This window comes from Zophobas morio, unplaced genomic scaffold, assembly GCF_036711695.1.
Source record: "Zophobas morio isolate AGI-343-1 ecotype UQ-CSIRO unplaced genomic scaffold, CSIRO_AGI_Zmor_V1 ptg000004l, whole genome shotgun sequence".
NCBI classification, from domain to species: Eukaryota; Metazoa; Arthropoda; class Insecta; order Coleoptera; family Tenebrionidae; genus Zophobas; species Zophobas morio.
Window position 1 is genome coordinate 13757630 of NW_026972109.1, and position 24414 is coordinate 13782043.

Sequence of the window (24414 nt, forward strand, 5' to 3'; positions counted from 1 at the left end):
ACTTGTGCCGATACAAAGAAAAGGAGAGCGACACTTGTGTGAACATTATAGGGGTATTGTCTTATTAATACAACAAAAACTAGTGGAAACGCCAAAAGATATATTAAGACAACACCAAAGAAAATCAACCCTAGACACTAGACATACGGTTAAGCAGATAATGGAAAACACACACGAACGTAAATGGAGAGAAAAATATTCTTCACTGACTTTCAACAAGCACTTGACTCCATAAAAAGAGTAATATTGATTGATAACAGCACTGAAAGACTTGACATTACATAGCAAATTAAGACGACTAATAAGCATGACTATAAAACGAACAATAATTAAAATCAAACCCCAACTGGAAAAGATAAATGGATAAATATGTTTTAAGAAAAATAAACAAAGGCACGTTGAGGACACGGAAAAGACAATAATGTATAATAATAACAACGAAAAACCGTATAAATGGAAAAAAATACGTTGAAGATTTTCAAACTTTCACAAAATTTGATTTCGCGACTTTGTTACATGATAACCCCCATAAAATAAAAATTAGTGGCGTAAATAAGGATAATATGAAATACATATATTTAAAACAGGTAAACGAGAAAACATATATTATTATCAGTAGTACATGCTTGACTTCCATTGTTTATGTTTACGCATCCAAAGAATGCGACGATTAAGCATGTAGCAAGTTGCCTGATTTTAATGATTTTGTCTCATCTAAATAGAGGAGGTGACTAAATTAATATTTTGTTTCAGTAGCTGTTATTATGGTGATTATTCTTATTTTATTAAATATAGACGGGTGCAACATTACTGGTTTCTCAAATTTTTGAAAAAAATCTACTTCAAAATGATTTAAATGTTATACAAAAATATACTCCTATACAATATATATGGTACGAGTCTGCTTTGAGTTTTTTTCCTTAAACATCCAAATTGTCGCAAAGAATTAACACAATATAATACGATTTTACCAATTACTCAGGAAAAAAAAAATCTCCGTGACATTCTTTCGATGTACATAGTTGAATAGATGTATTTGCATCGCGGGCGGCCTAGACAAGTTGGAGTTTACGTTTGTATGAAAGACTTATCCCTCCTCCACTATCAGATTTAGGGTTGCTACACATTGCTGTCATTTTGAAAGAGCTTCGACATCTGACTATTTATCACAGAATAACGTAATGGTACTTAACCTTAATCACACTAATGGCAGCAACTATCGAAATCGTATAGTCAGCTTTACACTCTAGGTAGTAATTTATTTAGTATTTAAATTAAAGTGCGTTCACATTTTTGAAGCCGACTTGATATAAATTTACTTGAAAACACTATAAACATACACACTTGAAGTTAAGCATGTTATTATTACTGAAAGGACATGTTTTCTCGTTGATTATCTTTTTTAAAAATATTTTTTACATTGTTCGTAATTGTAGGGCGTCCTTTTAGAATTTCTATTCCCACGGCATAAGGATTACTGGAGTGTTATTTATGCCACTGGTTTTTATTACTATTTAGAGGTTATCACAAAACAAAAATGGCAAAATTAGATTTTATAATTTTTCAAATAAGCGATATGAAATTTGATTTGGACAATTTTATTTATTTCATGTTCGCATAGGTAAAAAAACATAGAAAATATAAGTCATAGTACAAAAAAAAAATCGGTAATGACGGAAATCGAACACACAGGGAGCAAAGCGCAGTTCCGAATGTGCCCCACCAATCCCGTTATTCCACGGGGCGTTCAATGTGGTGGCGAGCAATCGGTTATATAAAGCACCTGGAAAATATTGCACAAAAACTTTTGTAAAATAATTGTGGTTACAAACCAAGCCGAATTCGTAAACTACGAGTGCAGGAGTATATTATCCCATAACATTCTTTTAGATAACCTTGACTACTCAAAATTATGAGGGAACGTCTTCAAAATGTTGGTAGGCATAATTAAATAAATTTTAGTTAGCGTTTTACCATCTACACAATATCCCTAAATTTGACAACAATGTTTAGTTAGGAGATTATCTGTCTAATTAAAATCAACACATGCGACAGACAGACAGGTAGACAGATAGACGGAACCGGGAGACCACTTTTTTTGTACTCTGCCGATCATGAAACGTCGAGAAAACCGTCGCCCGATGAATCTTATTACAATATTTTCTTCGCTTACACTTTGGAAGTAAAAATAGTGCCCCAATTCAACATTTTTACGGCACGACCACCAAATTTACCAACTGTCAATGCTTTTACACTGATATAAAATGTGACGAAGCAATTTGCACTGTTTTGCCAAAACTGGATGCCTAGGGTAAAAATCGAGGCGGATTCATAAAACACAGGTATAAGAGTATATTATTTTATAAAATTTAAATGGTGTTTACCAAAAAAAAGTTGAGAAGACGGCATCAATTTGTTAGTGGGAGATGATTAGTAAAATTTTGGTCAGCGTTTTACCATCTATATGATGTTCCTAATATATATACCGGATGTCTGGAAAATGTCGGATTAACTCTCCACTACGATCTTATCTAAATCAACTGGTGAGTCTGAGAAAAATAGTAAAAAAAATTCCTTCTCACATTTTGGTGGAGTTATAATGATTTTAAAATTGGTTCTTTTGCTATGTTTAACAACTCAACAACACATTCATTATCACAATAACGAGTAATACAAATTTTAGTTAATATTTTCCTGGCCCATGACCATGTTTAATTACCATTTCAGTTAGAATTTGATAAAATTCCATTTGACAACAATGTTTGCCTGATAAAAAGCGAAGGTAAAAATCAGCAAAAATCGAGTAAGCAGTTAAAAATGTTTGACATATCAAAAACCCTACGTTTAAAATGTTCGCAGTTAATTTTAGGTCCCCTGGTGTTTTATTTTCGGATAAATTTAAAGGAATCTGGTGTCTTGTTGCTGGATGAACTTGAAAAAACCTGAGCTTTTAGTGTTTTATTTTTTTGTTTAATTCGGGAGAATAATAAAAAATCCACCGTATATTATTTTTGGGGGACATTTTTTTGTTCTATTTTGGAAAATTCTGACCTGATCTGTTTTTGAGTTAGTTTTGGGACCCCTTTTTTTTTTGAAAAATTTAAAACAATCTTGAGTGTCTAGGTATGGTTTGGAAAGAATTTCAAAGTTTGTCTGTTTCCATATTGGCGTATAAAGTTGGGTTAGGTGATTCAGCACACAGCCAATTATTTATTTTTATTTCTACTATTTTGGTGGTACCGGTTTCAGGGTTCATCCCCTTCATCAGCCACCTCGTCAATAAAAATTATAACACTTTAAAAAACTCAATATTTGGTTAGATTTTAGAACTTATTAGTGTTAATACCAGGAACTCTGATGAAGGTGATGAACCCTGAAACAGATACCAGTAAAATAGTATAAATAAAAGTAAATAATTGGCTGAGTGCTGAACCATCTAACCCGAATTTGAAAGTGCTTTGGAGCCTCTAATGTCTTTTCTTATAATACGTAATTTAATTAAATTTCTTAGAGGACACGTCATTTTCCAAAGTCAGTTTTATCTTAGCAGGTACTAGACGCACCCACCCGCCCTCTATTTTCTTATAAAATATATCATTTGCCAAAATCAGTCTTATCTTAGCAGGTACTAGCCCCGCCCACCCACCCTCTCGTTTCTTGGAAAGTATGTCATTTGTCAAAATCAGTTTTATCTTAGTAAGTAGGTACTGATGACTAACTTTTACAAAAAATGACCAAAATTTGGAAACATTACGAGCTTACTTATATGCACAAGACAGGAATTTTGAGTAGTCTAATGTTTAGTTCGTTATGCTTCAATGGATTTTTCTTTTGTTGGTTTTGTTTTTGTTTATAATTTATAAATGTCGTATTAATATTAATTTATTAATGTCTTGGTTTATTTATTAATCAAAAATATCAGCTTGTTTTATTAATAATAATGCAATTAATGACTACTAGTTGTTATGTCTAAAAAAAAAAGTGTATTTCGGCCACCATCGTTACTAAGAAATCAGAAAGTAAGCCGAAGGTATTTACGCATTAGGTGTGTGCAGTGTTGCCAATTTTACTTTTATGAAATTACGTTTTTTTCGTAATCTACATTATAAAGAATGTTTTTGTTACTTTTTTGGAACTCCCGAAACCCCCGTACATACGTACTGAAACGTTAATCGGCCATTTTCAGACACGCGGTATATACAGGGTGATGAAAAAAAGGCGCCGACGATTTTAACTAAAATGTCCTTTTCTGTTAAAGCATCATGAAAATTGCAGCAAAAGTGCTATAAATATCTTTTCTTTTACTTTAAACCATTTTTCTAGCAGCAGAAAATGGCAATACTGCATAAATTTAACTTTCTTTTTTGTAAAATTAATAATTCACAGGTGCGTTGGTCTCCTAGAAACTGAAACTGACATCTACACTAAACAAAAACGACTGTCAAATTGCATACATTTTATTATTTTTATAAATCTTAATTTATTTTAATTAAAAACTACAAAAACTATTAGAGCAATTGCTCGAAATGCCTGCCTTCCACTTCAATGCACAAATTTGCCCTTCTAATTAAATTTTCCTTCACTCTCTGGAGCATAGGGGCATTTATCGTTCCAATAGTTGCATTTATTCTGTCTCTTCATTCTGCCAAGCTATTTACTGGGGTAGCATATACGAGATCTTTGAGATGAACCCAAAGAAAGAAATCGCACGGATTTAGGTCTGGTGACCGAGGAGGCCATGCAATCGCACCACCTCTACCAATCCACCCATGTGGATAAGTCTCGTCGCACCAATTCCGGACTATTCTTCCAAAATGAGGAGGTGCGCCATCCATCTGCAACCACATATTCCTTAAATTAGCGAGGGGCAAATCCTCAAGCAAAACTTGAAACTCATTTTGTAAGAATTCTAAAAAATGTTCTGCATTTAGTCTTGCAGGCAATTCAAATGGCCCTAGAAGATTCATGTTAATAATGCCAGCCCAGAGATTGAAGCTAAAACGTCGTTGATGGGCACGAGGACGGACAACGAATGGGTTTTCAGTTGCCCAAAAGTGATTATTGTGCTGGTTGAATACACCATCCTGAGAGAAAATTGACTCATCTGTCCATAAAATGTTGTCAATAAATCTAAGGTCGTTTGCATGACGTTGAAGAAGCCATTCGCAAAATTGCACTCTGGCAGGGTAGTCACCTGGACGAAGAACCTGTACCTTGATGTAATGATAAGGATGATAATGTTCATCAGCAAGTATAGCTTGTATCGTTCTATAATCTACTTCAAACTCTCGTGCTAGTCCTCTAATGGTTCGCCCTGGTGGATTTTCAATAGCTTCCAAAACAGCTTCCTCTAAAACTGGCGTACGAACTTCACGCGGTCTTCCACGATCTACATAAATCGGCATAATTTGACCATTTTCTCGTAATCTTTGCTCCACTCGTCTAATAACTTTATCATCTGGATGACGTCCTTGTGGATAAAGTCTAGCATATTCTCTTGCAGCTTCGACTGCGTTATTAGCTGCTGCGCCTAAACAGATCACCATGTCAAGATCTCACTGAAACTGTATGTGTAATTTTTTTGAATATTTTTGATTGACACACGTTCAAATGTGACAAAACAAAATAACAATGAAAATAAAAGTATTGTCTTGTTACTATGGTTCACAACAATGAATATCCTAGAAAGTTCGCAATGTTGCATGATTGCTAAATTTTCTTTGGGGTCGAGAAATGGTACTTTTATATTTTTAATAAAATTGGTTTGAAGAGGTTATTTGTTTGTTTTTGTGGCAGTTATTATCAATTGCATCAAAATAAATTATCATAAAATTCGTTATCCTATAGGTTTCTGTTACCAAAAAAGGAAAGCTTACATCTTCGTTAAAAGGCAATGAAATTAATTTTTGTTTTCGATTTCTTCTACAGTTAAAAATTACTTCTAACATGACGATTAACTTCGGCGCCTTTTTTTCATCACCCTGTATTGTTACAAATAAACCCATACGCCGCCCCGGTACGACGACTATAGGTTTTCTAGTATTTGCGGCAATGATGGGTGACTTACGGTCGGGGACGGTGGCCGGACGGCGTTTGCTAAAGAAAAGCCCGGAAACGGGTATCGCGATGGGTGTTCCGGAACAAACCTAGAAGCGGTGACGGAGACTTTAAAGAAGTAGCGTATAGTGAAATTCATTTCAGTCGAAATTATTTTGTACATAATCGCTCTGTAATAAGTCGTGTAAATTTGAATTGCTAAGAAATAAATTGTTGAGTTTTCCCCACGCCCATTTTAAATCACCGATCAATGTAACAATATATTGTATAAATACAAAATTTGACAACAATCAGTTCAGTAATTTCGAAGATTATCTATCGATCGGCACAGACATATGACAGACAGACAGACGGAAATAGGAGACCTATTTATCCTATTCTAGGGATCATGAAACATTTAGAAAACATATTACTTCCTTACCTTGCACTCTGGAAGTAAAAATTTTAAAAAAGTTAGTGGCAGAATGGGAAAAAATAGGACCCAAAATAAATCCAAGCATAAATTAAAATGATGAAATTTGGTAAGAAAGCAGAAAAATATTAATAATTTGAATTGGGAAATTCGTATTTGAAGAAGTTCACTTCAGATACCTTGGAGTGATGTGAGCAGGCAATGATAAGAGAGAAAAATAAAACAAGGAGAAAATACTGATAACAAATAAAGTATTCCATACGAAGAAGATGTCATTAAAGAGTAAATCTTCGGAAAAATGTCAAATTGAATGTCTTCAAAACAATAATTTGATATATGCCACTGAACCAAAGACAAAAAAAAATTAAGGACAATACTGGAACCAATAAGATTAAATGAGAATGAACTATGAATTAATAGAAGAAATAGGTGAAAATGTGATAAAAAAAAAGCAAACAACAGTAGGTAAAATAGGTGGGGTACATATGGAGAACAGAACTAGAATATTTTCGATGTTAGAATGGAAACCGAGGGCAAAAAGAAAAAGAGGAAGCCCAGATCGAAATGGTTACAGGAAGTGAAAGAAGACCTTAATAGGGTAGGAACTGACAACTGGTAAGGAGAGACAAGGAACAGGAAATAACTGCGGAGAAACATAAGCGAATAAATATACCTCACATTAAAAATAGGAGACTGATTTACCCTGATAAATTAGATCTAGCTGAAAAGCGGCGTTACACCTGCACGGGGTGTTTTAATCAGTATCTATAAAACGCTAATAATTATAAGTAGAGAGCGAATTTATAAGCACAAAAAAATTAAGAATAAGCGCTTAAAAAAGCACAACATTTTCAATAAAAAAGTTTTATTTTAAGCAAAAAAGCATTAAATAAGCATAACACTTTCATTAAAAAAGTTTTATTTTAAGCAAAAAAGCATTAAAAACATAATCATATTACAAATCAAAGAACACTTCTCAGAACTTTGGATAAAATATTATTACAATAATCCTAGACTTTATATTTTACACACGTATTTCAGTTTTCTTTAAAACAATTTATCATTGTAATATGTTCCAAGTTGTCCACTGTAAAATTTTTTCGCCGATCATTTAAAATGTGTTTAAAATTGGAGAATGTGCGTTCAACATCCACACTCGTTGTTGGCGCAAATTTGAATTTTGCAACTAATATTGAATCTAACTCCAAATTTTCCACCTTCTGGCCTTGTAAAACACGAGCAACGTCGGAAAGAACACTGAAACCTGAATTTTTATTTAACACTTCGTCAAGTTTTTGAGATAATCTAGTACTTACCAATATCACCCCTTACTGCGTTTGCTTGTTGTTTAAATTCTTTCACTAAGTTTATGGCATCTACCAACAACATGTTGGGTTTTTCTAACTTTTCTATTACCTCACATACGAATTGATAATTGCTTCTTAGAAAAGCTAGATCTTGTCGCAAATCTTTGTTTTCCAAAATATTTATGCAATCTTTAATCGATTGAGAAGAATCTTCGCTAAACTCTGTAACTACTTCCTCAAATTCTTTGATATATTTGTCATAATAAAATGTGGTCTGTAACCATGTTCCCCACCTCGTTACAATCGGCTCTGGAGGCAATGGTATGTTTGGAAAATTTTCCTTAAAATGTTGCACTCTTATTAGTGGGGCTTTAACAAAAATCTTTTTACCATTTGCCACTAATTTATTAACAGTAGGAAACTGCAAACCTATTCCTTCAGTCACTCTGTTTTAGATCGTGGGCAATGCAAGTAGAGTGAATTAAATTCGGGTACAATATTTTTAGATTATTCCCTGCTTTCAACATATAACGAGCTGCATCCGAGATCATGAATAAAATTTTATTCGCCGGTACGGCATTTGGCAAAAATAGTGACGTAAGACTGTCATTTACAAATCTGGTAATCGTATTGCCATTTGTTTTATCTAACATTTTCAAACTTACTACATACCCTCGACTAGGGAAATTTTCATTTAAGATTCCAACAATTAAACTTGCCACGTATCTTCCACAACTATCGGTTCTTTCATCGACAGCGAACCATAAATAATTATCTCCAATGCGATGTTTAATTTCGTTGTAAACTTGCTGAAACACTGGGCCTACATAATTTTTTCGGAAAGTACTTTCAACCGGAATATGTCGATTGCAGTGTTTTTCAAGGAATTCTTGAAGAGGGCCTTTCTCCAATTTTTTTAAAGGTATATTGGACTGGATCATCATAAATCGAAATTAAACTGAAACCGCTCATCTTTTGTGGAAGTAGATGCAACAGATTCGTGTATGGTCTGCTGTTTAATTTTAGAAACTTCAAACATTTTCTTCCTTTCTACATGAAGAGTCGTTCTGACATGTTGCGTCACGTTATATTTTTTTATCACTTTGAATCTAAAACAACGTACATATACAGAATTAACAAAGGAAAATAGATAAAAAAAAATTAGTGGGCTTACGGTTTTCACACAAGCTCTGCAGAATATTTTGTTGTTTTCTAATTTTTATTCTGGAAAACCCCTTATCCACTCATCCGGCGTCGATTTTACTTTCGGCATTCTTTTAAAATATTAGTAATATTACCAAAAAGAACTCAACATGTAACAAGGGAGAACCACGTATAACACTGTACTACGACAGATGCGATAGACTGATGGTTGTGAAATAAACGGTTCATTTACTTAAAAGTTTCCATTAGAAAAATTTTAAGGTAGGTAGGTGGGTACAATAATCCTTTTTTCTAGAAAATCCTCAACGGTCTTGCCGCAAAATGCCGAAAAAGAACATCTGGTTAAAAGCTTTCATTCATTATTATCAACGGAAGTAAGGATTTAAAGTCATAAAATCTATGGAGTATTTTTCCAATCCTATAATAAAATTTTATTACCCAAACGACCGGAACCTATTCACAGAAAGGGTCTTGAGTAAGTGTACTTCAATGATCAAGTCCAGGTAAAATGCATACGATACGATACGGCTAATTAACAAGTATTTGTCATCCCGACAAGGCCGGCATTTGAACAAAATATGCATTAAAGCTCATATTCGTCGAAAAAAGCATTAAATAAGCATATAAGTTTTAATATGCATAAAATTGAAGAAAAAGCAAATAAGCATAAAAAAAATGTGTCAAATGGCTCCAAATTGTATCATAGTTACAGATATAAAAAAGTTTGGAAGTGCTTACATTTTTCACAAAAAGCATTAAACCTAGAAATCCGCTCTCTAATTATAAGTTGTAAATGGTGGCACATTTTTTCGCCTTTGGTACGAAAATCATTTATAGACACACTATATTTCTGCAACGATTTAAACATGAAAAACTTACCTGCGTTTTGTTCGAGTTATCCCCACCCGTCATATTTCTTTTATAGGTCTACCAATCTGCTGAGCTTGATTTGAAAATTTGAAACAAGTGTAGTGTGCAACAATATAATAATTTTTTTAACGAATCACATTACATTACATAAAAAGCAATTGCTAACCGGGTTTATTACTACAAATTTTACCAAAAGTGCTTTTTCGAATCATTCTACGGTTTCTCTAATTGCTTACTCGACTAACGTGTTCACGAAGTTTTCCTACGTATTTCGTCGTTAATAAGAGGTTCATATTGGGAAAATTGTTCATTCAGGACCACAGTCGACCATTATTATACATCATAACCAGTAATAATTAAGCTACTATTGGAACGGCTTGTGTGCGTTTTCGTAACAAGGCAAATAATATTAACTAATATTACAAATCATTCTATTGAAAGCCGTAGCGGACATCTGACAAATGCCACGCTCGTGCGCGTCATGAAAGGTAACCAGACTACGTTGTTTCCTATAAGGGTTAGTTAATAAATTAAACACGCTTGCTCCCCGTAACATAAATAATAAACTTGAAATTAAAAATTGTATATAAGATTTTAGCGCCATCACACAAAAATTCACAAAAATGTCCATATATCTCGAGACAGGTGAAATTATTTTTTTAATATAACGTCGCCTGGAGCGCCCTCTAGATTCTCACCGTCCCGTTAACGCCAGCTTAAACCGGAGTAAAAAGTCCACGTTCAAGGACATACAAGGGATTTATGGGGTCGACGGGGTGCTGAAGTGTCACGGCGTCCACACCCACGAAACATTAGTATAAATAACTGGGAAATTTATTACAATTCCAGCATTGTCCCGATAATTACGGCCTGCAACTATAATAAATAAGTCGAGTGTAAACCGGAGAATAACACTGATACCGTTTTAAATAGTTTGGTATTATTATATGGCGTTGCGCAAGAGGCACTTTCTCGCTTATGAAATTCGAGTGACTTTCTAAGAGCACTGATAAAATCGATTCTTTGTCTCGAGCACACGAATAGTTTCCTTGAAAACAGAGCTGGATTCGAAGTATTTGGAGTGACTTTGTTTTTAAATTAAAAAAAGTTGTGGGCACACGTGGAATATACGGTCGCAAGAGGTAATTGAGCTTTCACGGGGCTACCGGAAGCAGCGTGAACTTAGCACCTATTATTTTGTCAATAGAGTGTGAAAGAATTTTTATACCTACTTAGCGAGTTGTACGGCAGAGTTTACAGAGGTTATGACCCCTCTAATTACACAGAGTGTGTATACAACATCCTAGAAAAATGAAAGTAACAATTTTGGAGATTCTTACACTCGTTATAAATAAATTAATCATACACAGGGTGTTTCACTTAAAACGTGACGTCGAAATAACCTTTGTACTGGTATTAACAACTTACTGTAATTAGAGAATTTGTATAAGAAGTCCACAGAAGCTGACTCACCTGGAACAAGAAAGAAAATATTTAAAATATTTAACAATACTTCATTAATTAAAGCTATATTTGATGTATTTATTTAGATCACAAAACGCGAATTTCAAAAACACATGTACACTCTTCGAGATCGTTTGAGACTAAACAGTAATCTAAGTAGAGATGTTGTCGAAATAACGAAAGTGTTAAAGGCCGACTCAGACGTAGGCATAATTGTGGGTTTTCAGCATCGCTTAAACCCTAATAAATCAGCATTCACAAGGATTTATCTGACTCGGTTTAGTCTGTTCTATTTCTTCTCTGGTTTAATAACAACTGTAAGTATGTCGTTCATAATATAGTAAGCTCATAAAGCACTGACGTGTACCACGGAACCCAGCCACAAACGAAACACTTCTGAGTATTGATCTATTAAACGTACAGAGATGCAGAAAAACCAGAAGTTGTCCTTAAGTGTGACAACAAAAACTGAAATACTGAACGACACAAAGTTGTTATCGTAGAAAAAAATTAACAAATCTTTGAATATTCAAAAAAGCGTGAAATATTCAGTGATTAAGCTACAAAAACCCAGCTCAATATAATCAATGTAAACAGTTACGTTTTTAACCTCGCAGGATAAGTGAAATATCACTTCATCTACGCCTACTGAGCAACCAGAAATTGAGAGGTTTCGCTTATCATTATGCATAATATTAGAGTAATAATGGCTATTTACGGAAACCGTAGTATAAAACATAAACATAAGACCGTGATACCAAAATACCAAAAACAGTGCCTATTTAGTACTGTTGTGCCTTTGAACGTTCGCAGATATTGATTAAGCGAGTACGACATAAATATGCATTCGTTCCTGCTGTAAAAGCTTGCTTAGTGTAAACACGTCTTACAGTCATGTGTTGCGTTGTTAGTCTTGAATCAACGCATTATTAATGTTCTGCGATTACGTAAGTTTAACTCCGTCTTTGAATCTGGGGATTCTCGATTAGGCGACAATCCCGGCGACTCCGCCATTTTTGCGGAAATCTTCCCACCTCAACAAGTTGGTGCGACAGGAGGTCCATGATTAATGGCCCCCATCCACCTGTACAAATAGTTATTTATAACGTCGAGAACCCTCGCTACTTAGCCTCTTATTTACATTTATTTCGATCATTAATTTGACTTTACCAAAGTCTCATTTACGCAGCTTAATTTATAAAGTTGTGGATTTATAGTAGAAGTTGGTAAGTTGTTTTATCTTTATGGTCGCTTTATTTCGAGCTTAATAAGTTTTATTACATATTCATAAGTATTAGGGAGGGCCTGTAATCGAGTAGATAAAAAGAAACCTCGTCGTCGTCGACTCCGGCGGTGGCCGCTTTGTTTCTCTTCGATTTATTTAAACATTTCTTCGGAATAAATAAATGCCGCCATATGTTTTCGTATGATAATATATTTTCCGTCTATTTGAATCGGGCTTTCGTTTTATTTTCATTTCGAGCTCATTTTTCTCGTATTTCTTTTTATATTCAGACAAAGATTTATACGCACTGTCAGGGAGAGAACCTTTTATATTAGGATATAATATTTTTTCATCTCCGCGGCGAACACCTTAACTTTATTAAGATTTAGTAATCTTTTTTATTACGATACACAAATTAAATACGAAACAGATTTATGCACCACCCCTTCCATTTCCCGTCCGGAAAACATAACGCCGTATAAACCGACTCCATATTAATAAAACTTCACGCCCTCTCAAGCCCTCATCGAACATCGAAATTGTATACGGCTTTTACGACGGCAACACTGTAAAATTCATACGCGCCAATATGGCGCACTTTAATGCCGAAACATTCTCATTATCGTGCCGGAGATGTAAAACACATTCGTCGTAAAATGCACTTAATATCCGACATTTCGGCGCATATTACCGCCCCCCGCATTCCACTTATGCAGAACTGGGTTCCGGGGCGAAAAATTCACAAGGAAGAGATGAGTAATTCCGTCCCAAAACGACGAATCGAACCATTTTCACATAAGATCTAATTGAAAATATAAATAAATTTACGACTGCTTAAAAATTAATAACCCAAAACTCGATTTTTTTTTAAACTCGCAACTCGCTTGATATTTATCATATTTTAAAAAATAAAAAAGAGTTTTAATTAACCTAGAGGGAATTTAGCACTGTTAGCATTTGTTTATTTTTCAGCAATGTTTTGTGTTCAGCTTTTTACAAAAAAAAAATAATAATACATTTTGGAGAATTTTATACAACAAATTCACTCCGGAAAATAAAACTGGATATGCATATGTGTGTCATAGATGGATGATTTTTTTTAATGACTACGGTTACTAACTGCCTCACTTCAACCCTTAGTTCTCTATAGCTTTTCGGTGTCGAGTGTTTTCTAAAGTGCTTTGGTCCGATGTTAATCTATTCCTACTTAGTATCTGACTAACCGTTGTATTTTGCTCTTTACAGTGTCTGCCACTTCGTTCTTTCCCACTTCTTTGTTGTCTCAAAAACTTTGCCAACTTATTTATATCTATCTGATCTACTCAGGTGTCCCAAATCAGCCTGTCTGAGACTGTGCAATTTATTACCAGGAGCTTTTTACTCCTTTTTGCTTCCCAAGCGTAATCTGGATGAATAATGTTTCTGGAAGTTTCATGACCCTTATAGTGCGAAAAAATAGGTCTCCCGTTTCCGTCTGTAAGTCTGCCGTCTGTGTAGATTTGTATTAGATTCGGTACCTTTATGTTTTCTTGACGTTTCAAGACCCCTAGAATACGAAACCGCCAGTTTCTTGTTTCTGTTTATCTGTCTGCCATTTGTCGTATGTCGTCTATACACGTCTGTGTAGACTTTTATTAGACAGATGATCTTCTAAACTACCGGACCGATTGTTGTCAAATTTGTGCATATTAGGAATATCCTGAGTTTTTACCTCAAGCATCGTAAGCATGGTAAATTTATAATCAAAATATATCTGATTATCCTCTCCAAAAAATTGATGACGTCATTTCAAAATTTTGCGAAGGAATCCTTCCGTAAATTGCAAAATATTGAATATATACTTTTGACTTATCATTCCATTCATATTTTTTAGAATTGCTTCTACACGGTGACTAACATAGGTAGACGTACACAGACGACATTCACACGAAAAAGTGGACTCCATTACATACAATACATCCTTGGCTTACGCTCGAGAAATAAAAAGTTAATGTGAACCTAAAAAATTCTAAAAAATTACTTTTTGGGAGAAGGAGGGGTATATAGGGAGATTTCGATTTTGGAGCAAATTATCCTTGACATTGACACAGAAATTACTTTGTTGATTTGAATTCAAAAAATGCTGGAAGATTATTGAGAAAAATAAAAAATATTTCATCTACAGTGCAGTAGTACAATTCGAAAAAGAAAACAATTTATCATGTTTCATTGTTCTAGGATATTTTATGTGGTGGTAGGCTATCAAGAAAAGGCTCTCAAAAAATTTCTTGAAGTTATAGAACACATAGAAAACGAATGACATAAGAATTTTTTTGACAACAAACAGGAACAAAAATATTTGGATTTGGGTGCCAGATGTAAGTTACAGAAGAGCGTCAAATGAGAAGATATTTCAAAAATACTGTTTTAGAAGCCTGAAAAAATAAAAATTGTTCAATTCCTGGAAGTTTCAAAAAAAGTAATGTCAAAAATCCAATCACTCCTAACAATATTATGAAAATTAAAAAAATAGGTCGGTTTATTTTGTTTATCTGGCTCATTCGACAAATGGATAATTCCATGTTTTCTCGACGTTTCGTAACTCCTGCATTATGAAAAATTAGGTCGAAACCACTGGACAGATTGTTGTAAATTTATTTATCTTAAAATGCTCATTAAAATTGGTCTGCTCAGCATTGCTAAATATGTGATGACGTCATATCAAAATTTTATTAAGGAAAATTCACTTGGAACTCACATAATCAAATTTTACAAAGTCTGTTTAAATAACTTTAAACCCTTTTACTTCCCAATCGTAAGCTAAGAAAGTATGGTAATCGAGTTCATCGGACGAATTGTCATGACCTCCAGAGTCTCTCGTTTCCGTCTGTCTGTCTGTCTATTTGCTGTCTGTACCCATTTTTATTAGACAAGTAATCTCCGAAACTAGTGGATCGATTGTTGTCACATTTTGTATGTAATATCATTTAGAGTGTTAAACGCTAACTAAAATTTGGTTAATCATCCCCACCACCAAGGGGTGGCATTATCTCCAAAAGTTATAATAATAAGTTTTTCTCTTAATTTGATACAATAAGATACTCCTATTTGTGGTGTGTGAAACCGTGTCGAATTCTCACCCTAGACATCCCGAATTTTTGGAAAAAATTCAAAACTGAATAACAATATTTGCAATATAACTTTGGAACTGCAAAACCGATTGCTCTGAATTCTAGTAAATATTTAAGGTTATCGTAATCATGGTAAATCGTTAAGCAAAATTTATTCATTTATCTCCTCCCAAGAAATTGTATCTCAAAATTTTGCCAAATAAATTTTTGGCCTTTCGAAATCTTCTAGTTTTTTTTCTCAATTTTTCGAATATTTTATTTACAATATTTAAATTTTTCGATTTTTTGATGTTTTGAATTCTCGATTCAATTTTGCGATTCTTCAATTCATCGAAATTTTAATTTTTCGTTTTTATTTTTAAATTTTAGATATTTCGATTTCTCGATTTTTCGGTTTTTAAGTGCTTCAGTTTTCAATTTTCAATTTTTCGAATATTAGAAATGTTAGATTTTTCACTTTTTTGATGTTTCGATATTTCTATCTTTCGATTTTTCGACTTCTTGTTATTAGATTTTTCGACTTTTAAATTTTTCGACATTTTAGTTTGAGGATTTTCGATTTCTCAATATTTTAATTTTCGATTCTTCAATTTTTCGATTCCTCCAATTTTCCGATTTTTCAATGTTTCAATTTTTGGCCTTTCGAAATGTTCTATTTTTCCTTTTCTCAGTTTTTCTATTAACCGATTCTTTGATTTTTCGACTTTTCGATTTGCCAATTTTTCGATTTTTTGATTTCTACATTTTTCAATTTTGGCATTTTTCGACATTTTGATTTTTCAAGTTTTCAATGTTTCGGTTTTTAAACCTTCCAATTTCCAATTTCCCGATTTTCCAATTTATCGAGATTTCGATGTATCGATTTTTTAGATTTATCGGGTTTTTTAAGTTAAATGTATCAATTTCAAATTTTTCGTTTTCGATTGTTCGACTTTGGGCTTCTCGATTTCTCAATCTTTTGAGGTTTCGATTTCTTCAATGTTTCGATTCCTCGGTTTTTCGATTTTACGGTTTTTCAATTTTTCGACATTTCAGTTTTGGGATTTTTCAATTTCTCAATTTTTGGTTCTTCGATTTTTCAATTTTTCGATTTTTACTTCCCGAGCGTAAGCAAAGGAAGCATTGTAATCGAGTCCGTCGGCCGACTCTCTACTTTTACGTTTTCTCGATCTTTCATGACCCCTAGAAAACGAAGAAATAGGTTTCCCATTTTCGTCTGTCCGTCTGTCTGCCGACCCGGATTTTTATTAGACAGATAATCTCCAAAAGTACTGGACCGATTGTTGTGCAATTTTGTAATTATATTAGGAATATCATATAGATGGTAAAACGCTAACCAAAACTTGCCTAATCATCCCTACCACTAATGACGTCATTTCAAAATTGTACATAGTAAATGGGTTTTAAATTGTATAAAATAAGACATGTAGTTTATGGCTCCGAATTGAGTTTTTACCAGAAACGTCTAGATTTTTGTAAAAAAAATCTAAATTATGAAACAACATTTAGCAATTTAATATTGAATCTACAAAAACGAATACTTTGAAATCTTGATAAATTTTTCATCAAAATATATTTACTTATCCCCTCCAAAAAATTGATGACGTCAGCTCAAAAGTTTGCCGATAAATTTTATATAAAATGTACAAAATATGATGAGTTTGTACTTGTGATTTTTCATTCCAATCATATTTTTTGGATTTGCAGATACAGGGTGACTCAAAAAATTAATGAATGTGTGAATTTATTTTAATGATTTAATCAAGAACTACAAAACAGAATGCTTTGAAATCTTGGAGATATTTTAAAGTTATCATAGGCATGATAAATCTTTAGTCCAAATGTATATATTTGGTCCCCCCCCCCTAAAAAATTGATGACGTCATCTCAAAATTTTGCTGAATAAATCCGATCTTAAATGTGCAAAAGATGATGAGTCTGTAGTTGTGATTTATCACTGCATTAATATTTTTTAGATTTGTTTATATGGGGTGTCCGAAAAAAATTAATTACTGAGTCAACTAAATTTATTGATTAAATCAAGAACTGCAAAACTGAATACTTTGAAATCTTGCAGACGTATTTGTCTTAAATTACAAGTACTATACAGGGTGTACCTGTTATCTGTTCACGCCTGACAATTTTTGCATAGGCTACATATTATACACCACAGAGACGACTTCGTTCAATTTAATTTTTTTTTATTAAGCATTGACAGCAATCACAAAAAAAATTACAAAGACCTCAATGCCAAATAATGACAAAATTGAAAAAATTAATACTGAATTTATTTTAAAATGCCCCGCTACAAGAATGTAATACGTCGTCACGTTTCCGACAGCGAGGGAAGTACTGTCTAATCTCTTTAGACCAATTTTTTTAACTCTAGATTTTGCGAGTTCTCGATTTCTAGTCTTTTGATTTTGTTTTTCGATTTTTAAAATTTTCTATTAACGATTTTTCCACTTTTCGATTTGACGATTTTTTTTATTTCTCGATTTTTCAGGTTTTCGATTTCTCATTTTTTCAACATTTCATCTTTTTCAATTTTTCGATTTCAATTGATATTTCGACTTTTCGGATTTCGATTTTTCGGGTTTTCAATTTTCGATTTTTTAAAGTTTTTCATTTCTCGATTTCCGTGTTTCGGTTGTCCGATTCCTTGGTATTTTTTGGACCAGGATTTGTTGTGCTGCACTTCAAAGACGAGGGAAGTTCTATCGAAATAACCTTCGACCATTTTTTTTACTTCGCGAGTGTAAGTTAATAGAGTGCATCCGACGAATAGCTACTTTAATGTTTTCTCCACGTTTTTTCCCGGGTTTCCGTCCATCTGTTTGTCTATCTATGTTGATTTTTACTAGACAGACAATCTCCGAAACTACTGCACCGATTGTTGTCAAATATTACCTATATGTGTATGTTAGGGATATCGTGTAGTTGGCAAAACGTTAACCGAAATTTGTCCAATCATCTCCACCAACAATGAGATGAGGTCATCTCTAAAATAACATACTCCTATATGTGTGACTTATGAATCCGTGTTGAGTTTACCACAGACATCCAGATTTTTGAGAAAAACATCTAAATTGTATAAAAATATTTTACAACTTTACTTCCAAATTGCAGTACTGAATGCCCTGAAATCTTGTAAACGTGTTAAGGTTACCGTAAGGATGGTAAATCGTTAATCAAAATTTATTCCTTTATGGTTTCCCCAAAAATTACGACGTCATCTATAATATATAATTTATTAGATTTCATTTTACAATTATTTAAATTTAGAATTCCAATTCTTATAATACTCGTAACAAGTAACATTGTAGCTTAATTAATTAAATAGTCCTCTCCTCTATTCTGAGGAGACAAAATCAATCACTTTCATTTTCTTTTGACATAAATGCCTCCGCGATGTTTGTTATCTGAACGTGCTAATAGTAGAATTCTTTCGAAGTATAAACATAAACAGTTGAAGTTAAGCATGTACTAAGGATACATTTTTCTCATTGATTATCTGCTTTAAATAAATTATTTCATATTGTCTGCACTTATGCGGACCGCGTCTTCTTGGAAATTGCGCCTCCGTGGCGCAGGAGCTGCGGGGATGTTATTTACGCTGCTGGTTTTACTTTACAGACGTTATTAATTTTTTTTTTCTTACACTGTGACTAGTAGGATCCAAATTTTTTCTACTAGCGATTTTCGTTGTACTTTCTCAGTTGTACTAATTTGATTTTGCCATCTCAAACAACAAATAAACAAAAAAATTTAATTTTAATAACAAACTTCTTCCTTGAAACTAGTTGTTAGCGTGGAAAATAAAATTAGAGCACAATGTAACAGACCTTATAGAATTTGACCCAATCTCAGCTGTTTGTAAATGCAAACATTATAATTACCACTTTGTCAAATTCGAACACATTAAGTGATTTATGACTTTTTTACGTAACCATGCTTGTTCTTAAAATGTTTCTCTCCAATGTGCAAGTCCGGTCCTGTCATTTTTTCAACAGCCGTTCTAACATGATACATGCATTTATTCCACTGAAATTAGATCAGAATGAGACATTAACTTTTTTCATTTATCGTTTTGGCTTGCAATTACCTACATAAAACCCGAAATAAAGTCGAAACAATGATCGAACAATTAATCAAATCGTGGCGAATAAGCGACAAGTGCGCGTTTTGCAATAGTGCCAGTATGAATTATTTTCGAACCGAATCAAATAAACATTAACGTCGGCTTACATAATGTAACCGCATATTTTAATATATCAACGTTACGATAAATCTCTGTCCGCTAGAAACAAACGCATTAGCGAAAGTTGCTAATGTATTTATATACTTGCATAACGTATTGCACATTTACGGTAATAATTAAAATTAACTGGCCGGCCAGTATTCGCTAATTACGCCGGAAAATTGGCCAGAAATGAAAATGACGAGCAAAATAAAGGAAATGTAAAAGTAAAAATGTGTCAAAACTGATGATGGTGATGTCGTGTCCAAGGGTGGCTACTGGGATTAGAGTATTTAAAAATATTTTTTTATTATATTATAAGGATTATCTGATTTATTTTCGCACCGATCTCTGTAAAAATGATGAAAAATAAAACATGAGGAAAGCTAATATAATCCGAACCCAACCACAGATTTTGAGGCATCTGGTATTATTACGAAATCTCTCTATTTTTATCTTCCAAGGAGAGAATATATCAAATAAATTTCATAAGTTTTATAAAAATATACATATGTATTTTAGCAAAAATGAACGTTTTCGTTGACTACACGCCATGTGACATTAGGTTGTATTTATAATTCTACATCTTCATCTAGGTTATTTAATTTACGGCTATGCTAATGTGATTACGGTGATCCAATCCAATAAATGGATGTCCCAAAAACTACACAAAATAGAATTCCCAAAGCATCGATGTTATCCTAGAAGAAAATCACCAAGAAATATTTTACATCATTAACATGGAACGGAAATAATTCAAGACAGTGATTGGAACCTTGAAGTATCCTGTTGGAGTATAAAACAAATTTGGATGGATACTATCCCTACACTGCTATAATGCAATAATAGAATACTCGAACTCATAAAATGTGAAGTTAAAGTGTAAAAGGTAGTAAAGTAAATGTTGGAAAATCGTCAAATTTCGACCTGCGGAAAGGCTAATTACCCCCTCTCCATATGCGACCCATTCCTTATCGAAACAAAACCGACGTCACCCACTATCACCACACCTAAAAAACTGACAAGTTAATTACCGTAATGAACGTCGTTGAAGATAACACAAAGATACGAGTCAATTTCGTGGTCGGTTAGATAACACACAATATAGCCTCGCGAGCAAAATTCCAATAAATTGTCATTTTATTTGTGTTATGACATGACGGCCTTAATGAATTCAGACAATGCACAGAACAATTTGATTTTTTTTTTAATTCCCCGTTTCATCCAAAGTATAATATAATTTTCCGTATATACCGTGTAAATTAATTACTTTATATTAAAATTCCTGTGACGAAGCCGACATTTAATAATTAGTTTGCTCTGAAGCGAATTCCAATTATAATCCGTTTCAGTTCTGAACAGCGTTGCCCAAAAAAAAGAGCACAATTATTATTGTTGCTGAACATATCAATTGCAGGACTCGAGAATTAATTAAGAGACGGGATCGATGGGTTGTTTAATTGCTTTTTAATCGGAAAAGTTAAGTAATAGTTGTTTGGTTTTAGACGTCGTTGACGGAAAATGATTTTCGTAAATCACGCAGACATTTTTGCTAATTGGCAGTTAATTAATTGTCGAGAGAAAATGCGGACGGCAATTCAAAAATTTCTATTAATTTAACCGAGCAACTATTGCACAGTAGTTTACATTGACAACAACAGTAAATTTAAAATGAAGTTTTTAAATCGACCTGTTTTAGTAACGAGTTGCATTACGGATAATTGGAAATGCAATATTTCTTGGACAATTAATGGAATCGTTCGACTCCTATTGCACGAGTTTATAGAGGCGGTTTTAGTATTTTCCGCTGAAGTATGCTGATGGTAATGCAAGTATTTGCGAAGAATCCCCTTCCCTCCGGATTTTCTCCCGGAAAAATCCATCCGATAGGGCCGTTATTGCAAACCAATCACAAAGAAAATTGTCCGTTTTTCCTAAACTCCAATTCCTTACCGAGATTGTAATTTTCTTTTATTTGTATAGTTTGGTGAGCTTTCCTGGGAGCGTTCCCGTTTCAATTTTTTTCGGAGCTCGACTTTTAAAAGTAATTTTCTATTTATCATTTCCCCGATGCAAAATAGGTAAAAAACATAGTGAGATGGCTCCATAAAAACAACGAACGAAATTACATCCGGAGAGAAATGATAATATAAATTTGGAATTTGGGGTGGAATTTGAAATTTGTTTTTCAATATCGTATATTACATTTATTCTCGACGGACTGGAAAGTTTGATGGTATTCAGGCTCAAATATAAAAGTAAACTCATCAAACGACGGTTTCGTAATAACATACGCCGGATCTGTTACAAAAACGCACGGATGATAAATAAATTCAAGACTTTTTCCGTCGAATCGATGGTAATTATCGGTTTTCGCGATTCGACAGTTACAAGACGGCGACGACGCCGGACGTCGCCGCCGTAACTTGATAAAAATTCAAATATTAATTTGCGTCGAGTGCCGGATCTTGTTTATGTTATAAACGGATTAGATTTGCAAATATCGAGACGCGAATCGAATCGGAAAATAACTCCAAAGTCGCACACTAAAAATTGAAGTCGTTGGCGCCTAGTGTTGATAATGAAATTTCTTCGCTCCACTTTACGGTAGAATCGGCGATTTGCGTTTTGTGTGTGCGAAGTCTAGTCGTGACGCATAATTCGAGCCGAATCAATAGCTCATAAATACAATGCACACCTGGCTTTAAAAGGTAATCGAACGAGCGATCTGCAATTCGCTCGCGAGTTGAACAGAGACGGAAGATTCGGACCGGCTTACAATGTCTGCTTTACGAGTTTGAGCAAAGAACCGACTTGTTTACAGCTCTGATATCGTGCATTATAAATAATCGCGTTCCTTATAGCTGAGTAAATATAAATTAGTGTTTGAGAATGATTTGAATCTGTGCTGTTTGCAGAGTTCTCCTCATCCTCTCGTTGCTTACACGCCCGACTAGATTATATGGGAACAGACGAAAAATAAACAAAATTTAAATCTTAATAAATATTTTTCAGAGAGGAGAAGAGCACGACAAGCTCATGAAATTTTCATGCTTTATGTTTTCGACCCAGTTATGGTCCCCACGTACTCTCTTAATCAAACGTTCATTTTAAATTTAAAGCGCAATGGACGTGCTCGAGGGACGCTGGATTCGCTGGAAGTGCGATACAAAGGTTTCAATTAAAATTATGTAGATAGAACCTAAAAAACCCTCTAACCTGTAGTTGATCTTCCATCAGCGAATTCGTATCCAATAAAACACAGAAAAGACGAACTTTTAATGGAAAATTCCAATAAAAATTGTAAAAGTTCTTTCATTTCATTTTCTGTGAAAGCTGCTATATAAAGCTACAAATAACTTCCTTTTTTCAATATTGGCAAAAACACAAGAATCGACTCAGCAGCTTTCAGGTTAAATTTCATCAACGAAAACACGATTAATTTCCACGGGATGTTTTTTGATTTAAATTTCTTCATCCATTTTTCATAATGCCTTTTTCTTCCTGCTTGATAAATTGTTATATTTTTTCTAGAAATCACAGGATTTATTTTTCTTTTTGATCTGCACGAACACAAACAACGCTCCTTCCGACGCTCATTTTCCTGAATTTTTTATTAACTCTAAGTAAACCCATCTAAACATACTTGTATTAATACCGTTCCATAGGGAGTTCAAACTCTTGAAATTATAGTTGTCTGTCCAAAGTTTTTAGTTAATGTGCTCTAAGATTTACTTCTTAATTATTCTGTTTCTTGTTGCGATTCGAAAAATTTCTCCTCAGTTCCTCTCTAATTTTAACTACGAAATTAAAGCTTCGAATTTACTTCACGTTCAACACCCGATTGTAGTCTTGTAATCCTACTACACGCTGTTAAAATGGACGCCTTTTTCATAACGGGCGACCAAAAAGTTTTCAGATTAGAGTAGGCTACGAAAATATGTTTCATTTCTTTGATTAAACCTTACAAATATCATGGAAACTTTTTGCCGCCGTGGAATTGTCTTTCATAGTTTTCACCTCTCAAATGTGAAATTTCACCCGTGCGGTTTGAATAATGCCGTACACATTTATTTAGAAATATAATTTCTTCTTACACCAAACAACATCATAATTTTAATAATTTCAAATGTAACCAGTATAAAAATTGAATCAACCGGTAGTACGAGGGATTTCTCAAATTTTATTTCAGCTATTTTCATCGAGTTTGTTCCATATTTTACGGACACACTGTATATTCCTATTTTTTTCTATTCTTTTTGGTTCTATGTATATATTTCCCTCCAATTTAATTTTGACATTAAATAAATTATGTTCATAAACAATAATTATTTAGTAAAACACTGGGTAGATATATACAGTTTCATGGTGTATTTAAAATTAATGAGCTCCTCGTATAGTACACAAAACCAATTATTATATTAAGCTTAAATATAAAACGTTTTAAAATTCGCATAATGAACTGGTTACCATCAAGCATAAAAACATAATAATTTTGGTGTAACGATATTAACATTTCGCCATTGTCGTCATTAACGTTAACCACAATTTGGTCAAATTAAACT

The 24414-nt window shown here is 33.5% G+C and overlaps 1 protein-coding gene and 1 long non-coding RNA gene across 2 annotated transcripts in view; both read right to left on the reverse strand.

The window, feature by feature from the left end:
* LOC135142081 (TOX high mobility group box family member 4-like) overlaps window positions 1–24414 on the reverse strand; it is a 207163-nt gene that overhangs the window by 139603 nt on the left and 43146 nt on the right. The gene's annotated exons all lie outside the window — the stretch shown is intronic.
* LOC135135202 (uncharacterized) lies at window positions 7485–9375 on the reverse strand. Its single transcript, XR_010281464.1, has 3 exons — window positions 8951–9375; window positions 7786–8885; window positions 7485–7733 (listed from the first exon to the last, which is right to left on the reverse strand). It is a non-coding gene; the product is annotated as an uncharacterized LOC135135202 (long non-coding RNA).